This window comes from Limulus polyphemus, unplaced genomic scaffold (assembly GCF_000517525.1).
Source record: "Limulus polyphemus unplaced genomic scaffold, Limulus_polyphemus-2.1.2 Scaffold14173, whole genome shotgun sequence".
Taxonomy (NCBI): Eukaryota; Metazoa; Arthropoda; class Merostomata; order Xiphosura; family Limulidae; genus Limulus; species Limulus polyphemus.
In genome coordinates, this window is record NW_013679783.1 from 1 (window position 1) to 6,450 (window position 6,450).

A 6,450-nucleotide genomic window follows, 5' to 3' on the forward strand; every position below is an offset into this window, starting at 1 on the left:
ATTATTGTGGTGACCTTTTGACTAAGAAGGCTGTAGGTTAGCAATGATCTTTGTGACCTTTTGACCCAGAAGAAGGTAAGTCAACAATTATTGTGGTGACCTTTTGACTAAGAAGGCTGTAGGTTAGCAATGATCTTTGTGACCTTTTGACCCAGAAGAAGGTAAGTCAACAATTATTGTGGTGACCTTTTGACTAAGAAGGTAGTAAGTTAACAATGATCTTTGTGACCTTTTGACCCAGAAGAAGGTAAGTCAACAATGATTGTGATGACCTTTGAATCCAAAAGACACTAAGTCAACAATTATTGTGGTGATCTTTTGACCCAGAGGACATTAACCCAAACTTATTGTGGTAACATAGAATCATATGTTACGCACGACTGTGTTAGCTAGAAGTTAGTCAAGAACTATGTGAAATTTCAATAAGAACACTTTAAATTTACAAATTGCACACTTTAAAAGTTCTTTTGCTATTAGCTTGTTTGGAGAGTTCTAATTTCTACATATGTATGTCTTATGGAAACAAAGCTCTTTGAAATTCTAACCTCGTTATCCATTTGTAATTTCTTGATCAGATTAAACTTAAACTAGGTCATTATTGTAAGAATATCAATATTTTAGCGTTGTGAAAGTTTGACTCCCATAAGTCATTCTTTGATGAAGTTTGCATGTTTTAAATTATCTGCATTTTTTCTTTACGCTTGCAGCTCCCTCTCCTGATTTATTATATCGCTAATAATAGTTGAGTTTAATTTCAGGGTTCAGAATATTTAAACCCCCACAACTGGAAGAGAATGTAGTATTTGGTAAATCAGCCTCATTGTATAATTAGAGAAGAAGTACCCTCTCTCTGTCATTAGAAAAATGTCCCCCCTCCTAGGCTTATAAAAAACACGTTTCCAATCTCATTGGACTTTTCATCCTGTTCCGTAAATTATTCAAGATTTGATAATATTTTTAAGACTGTTCCCAGTCTCATTTTTATAATTATTGTGTATGATAAATGGCTGTTTTTTTTAAAGAATGTTCTCGTTCAGCACTTACACAAGTGTCGTTTGAATATCAAGTTACTACACATTGAAAAAACTGCTGCGAAGTAAAAGAAAAATATGGTTAGAGTCTCGACAAAACAACTTTCATTGGAAAGACAGCTTGACAAAAATAACACTTATTTCTCTTTCCTGTAGAAGTATTTTTTTCTGTTTCTCTTTTTATTCGTGCTATCGTGTAATCAAGCTTAACTATTTCTTTCTTTAGAGATAAACTAAAGCACTGACTAGTAAGGCGGCTGGAGTTTTAAATTTTATTTTATTAAATATAAATGATACCAGATGGCACCGTTGCAGTTTTTAAGTGTATTCTAGAGTGACGAAAGAAAATGTCATTAGTACTTTGTGACGAAGATTTAGATAAGTTGTTATGCAGTTATAACAACTGGACGGTTTAGAAGTTGTGAGTTGAAATAAAATTTGTTAAAAGCACGACAAGTACTGCTCCAAGTTATAAACTACTCTACTCAAGTCTGCGTTTTTATTTGTTTGAAGTATTTGCTCAAAGACCACTGTTTGGTTGTACTCCAAGTTGAAATGCAAGCTTTTGACATTTATTTAACACGTTGTAATATACTTAAGCAAATTTATTCTCTGATGTAAATATAAAAACTTTTAACATGTAGCATGAAGATCATTATCAGGGTATATTAAGCCCAAAACTATGTGCCACAATTGTTATATCTGTATATTTAACAATAAATTGTCAATTTAATTATTTGTGGATTTGGAACACTGTGTTTTTTATGTCCTCTGACATCGTATGACTAAGCCTTGAGTTGATGTATTATGTATTTACTTACCAATGGTTCAATGAGTGTGACACATCAGACTACTTGTATGTGTCGTGATGTGAATATACTTGAAACATGGACAGCGAAAGTCTGTCCCTTCCATTACTTGTCTGTCCAGATGTACTTGTGACAGATTTTAATTAAACAGAGTTCAGACTTATCAATATCTAGTGTGTCCCTTCCATTACTTGTCTGTCCAGATGTACTTGTGACAGATTTTAAGACAAGTAATGGAAGGGACACACTAGAATATTGATAAGTCTGAACTCTGTTTAAAGTTCAGATGTACTTGTGACAGATGTTAATTAAACAGAGTTCAGATTTATCAATATTAAAGTGTGTCCCTTCCATTACTTCTCTGTCCAGATGTACTTGTGACAGATTTTAACTAAACAAAATTCATTAATAAAAACTCATTTTTTAATAAACAACAAAATATTTTGTACACAATTCTAAAAAAAGAGACTGTTCCCACTTCCCAAAATACAATAAAATGCTTCGACGTATTTACTACGTCATCTTCAGGAGTGCGATGTATTGCAATAATACACTTATTTACACCCTTATAAAAAATCACCACAATACAATTTACATATTGAAGAATTTCGCGCCATCTGCAGGCATTTCCATTAAGTCCATCATCTTTATTGAATAATTTAAATTTAATAATTTTACATTTAATTATCTCAATAGATTCATGTATATTCTTGCTAATAATAAAAATAACAGTTTTTTTCCCCATCGAATATTGTGTGTTTAGTTTCATTAATATGTTCTGATAAAGGTGAAATAGTAATATTATTGTTTTAACATTTCTTTAATGTTCATTCATTCTGTATCTTAAATTTCTTTTAGTTTGTCCTATCTAAACTTTTCTACATTCACATAATATGTCATATATACCACATTTTTCCATTAAATCAATTTTATCTTTAGTTATATTAAGAAATGGCTAACTTTATTTATCGGATTTTTATATATTTATTTGATAAGATAAGCCAGGTATAAATGAAAGTACCAAAGATTCTTTTGTTCACCAAGTGGTTTTAACTTAATGTTTTCATCTTTGTTTTCAGTTTTTGACAGATCTGTCAATAACGTCAAGATTAAAACCTCTTTCTACTGCTATGTATTTAATTAATAATAACTAATTATTAATATCATCCTGTTTACAACACAATTTTAGTATCCTGTCCACATAAGAGTACAAAACAATAGTTTTCTGAGAGTTAGTGTGACAAGATTTTTGATGTGGCGGAATGTTGACAGAGAAAGGTTTCCAATTTATCCAAATCTTTACTAAAACATTCAAACAAAGTTAACAGCTGTTTGTGTCAACTTAATAATTGAATCTGATAAAACTGTCAACATTATTAAAGTAATTAGAAAAAAGACCCAACATCATACCTTGGCTAATCTTCAGGTTTCTTATCAAAAATGTGTCATCAACATCATACCTTGGCTAATCTTCAGGTTTCTTATCAAAAATATGTCATCAACAACATACCTTGGCTAATATATGACGTTGATAACACATTTTTGATAAGAAACCTGAACCACATTTTTGATAAGAAACCTGAAGATTAGCCAAGATATGACGTTGATGACACATTTTTGATAAGAAACCTGAAGATTAGCCAAGACATCAACGTCATATCTTGGCTAAACTTCAGGTTTCTTATTAAAAATATGTCATCAACATCATATCTTGGCTAAACTTCAGGTTTCTTATAAAAAATGTGTCATCAACATCATACCTTGGCTAATCTTCAGGTTTCTTATCAAAAATGTGTCATCAACATCATACCTTGGCTAATCTTCAGGTTTCTTATCAAAAATATGTCATCAACAACATACCTTGGCTAATATTCAGGTTTCTTATCAAAAATGTGTCATCAACATCATACCTTGGCTAATCTTCAGGTTTCTTATCAAAAATATGTCACCAACATCATACCTTGGCTAATCTTCAGGTTTCTTATCAAAAATGTGTCATCAACATCATACCTTGGCTAATCTTGTGTTTTTTTATCGAAAATGTGTCATCAACAACATACCTTAGCTAAACTTCAGGTTTCTTATTAAAAATGTGTCATCAACAACATACCTTAGCTAATCTTCAGTTGTTTTTTTATCAAAAATGTGTCATCAACAACATATCTTGGCTAATCTTCAGGTTTCTTATCAAAAATGTGTCATCAACAACATACCTTAGCTAAACTTCAGGTTTTTTTTTATCCGCTCTTTCTAACGCTTCAGTTTCAAAGCTGTCCATAATACCGGAGGTAAGGGAAAACCCATAGCTAAACCGTCATTCTTTTTACTCTTAATTTGGACCTGATGGAAATGTTGTCGTTAGAGGGCGTAAAATTATTTAATATGTAAATTGTATTGTGATGATTTTTTGTAAGGGTATAAATATGTGTGATTCTTGCAAAGCATTGCACTTCTGAAGATGACGTAGGAAACACGTTGTGTGTATGAGGTTGTTTTCAGTCTCATCGGGTTTTCTTTTTCATGTGCAGTAAGTTCTTTGGTATTTTATTGTATATTTAAGATTGGGAACAGTTTCGTTTTTTAGAGTTGTGTACAATATATCGTTGTTTATTTAAAAAGTGAGATTTTAACATTGAGCATTTACAACAGCGCCGATGAATTTTAAATGAACAGAATTCGGACCAATCAATATTTTTTGTCCTAATGATGTCTAGAATTTGACACTTGATATAAAACACACGTACAGTGATTCTGTTGTTATGTTTATTGAATAGATGTATAGTTTTTTCTTCAGGTTCATTAAGAAATGAACATTAAGATAACATAAGTTTGGGTTACTTTTGAAATATTTAAATTATCATAATTAAATAGAGAACTTTACCAACAGCATACATCTATGTGCTAAGCCTAACGTTACTTAATTTGTCTTATCATTTATTGGGCTTAAGTTTACCACTGTTTTCACGCAAATTTATCTGCTTCGTATTTCATGTTAAACATTACTACCCGAGTGGAATTTCGAAGACAAAAAGAAAGTTAAAATGGAACTAATGCATCAAATTTATTTTATTTGTGTTTTTTTCATCACAATTTCAACAATACAAGAAAAGAGATACTGGTGCTTACACAATAACTTGCTAAAGTGAAAAACAAAAATATTGTAAACCACAACAACCTTAACTAGTGAAAGCTCTGCCATCTGGTGGTTGTCATTATAACTAGCTTATTCTGAAAATAAATATACCATGAGAGTAATTAGGAAGATTAGCAAGAATGCACGTTACCAAATTTTTAATGGAATTACCACAAAGTAAAACTACCTTAACCAGTGAAAGCTCTGCCATCTAGTGGTTATCATCATAACTAGTAGTTGCCAAAATTCTGAAAATAAAACATAAAGTGAGAATAATTACGATGTTTAGAAATATTTATGTTACGAAACTTTTAGTAGAATTACTGCAAAGTAAAACTAGGTTAAGGTAATAGTACATGTTAATACAGTTCTAGGTCTATCAAATCTACGTAGCGTATAAAACTCCAGAGGCCATAAAAAGGACTTTAAGAACATATATTAAACGTTAAATACAGAATGACTACTAGAATATTTCGCCTTCTGTATTTGTGCAAATGGTTTGAAGAGTCCCTAATTATGATGATTAAAAGATACTAGGTTATTTCAAACTGTTGTACAGAATATAGGTTATATAAACACAGGACTTAACACAGCAGCGGAAGGAGAACGTTGAAAACTATCTGAAAGATGTGAAATATTTTCAGCAAAAACCAAATTATCGTTTCGTTATCTATCAACATACACCAACTATCGTGTCGTTATCTATCAACATACACCAACGATAGTTGGTGTATGTTGATAGATAAGGAAACGATAGTGGAAACGATAGTTGGTGTATGTTGATAGATAAGGAAACGATAGTTGGTGTATGTTGATAGATAAGGAAACGATAGTTGGTGTATGTTGATAGATAAGGAAAAGGAAACGATAGTTGGTGTATGTTGATAGATAAATCTAAACGAATTTCTTTAAAAGCGATAGAGAATGAAAATGTACCAGCTCTGTAAAAGTTTGAAACGTTTGTGTTTTTATTTATTAACATAAGCCAGACACTTGCTGGGAGGGCAGTGGAAGAAAGATGGATCCCCAAATTTAAAACGGTTTAATATATTATAAAATATAAGCCAGACACTTGTAGGGAAGGCATTGCAATAGGGATGGATACCAAAACCTAAAACAGATGAATATATTATAAGATATAAGCCAGTCACTTTCTTGGTTCAGTGTACAGAATTTTAAGGTTGAGTTTCTCGGTATATACCAGTCCCAACTACAGGGTTTTAAGGTTGAGTTTCTCAGTATATACCAGTCCCAACTACAGGGTTTTAAGGTTGAGTTTCTCGGTATATACCAGTTCTAACTACAGGGTTTTAAGTTTAAGTTTCTCGGTACATACCAGTCCCAGCTACAGGGTTTTAAGGTTGAGTTTCTCAGTATATACCAGTCCCAGCTACAGGGTTTTAAGGTTGAGTTTCTCAGTATACACCAGTCCCAGCTACAGGGTTTTAAGGTTGAGTTTCTCAGTATACACCAGTCC

General features: G+C 31.8%; 1 long non-coding RNA gene across 1 annotated transcript; it reads left to right on the forward strand.

Annotated features, from left to right (window-relative positions):
- Positions 1 to 19: 19 nt before the first annotated feature.
- On the forward strand, positions 20 to 1,769 carry LOC111084159. Its single transcript, XR_002609417.1, has 2 exons — positions 20 to 161; positions 1,038 to 1,769. It is a non-coding gene; the product is annotated as an uncharacterized LOC111084159 (long non-coding RNA).
- The last annotated feature ends 4,681 nt before the right edge of the window (positions 1,770 to 6,450 follow it).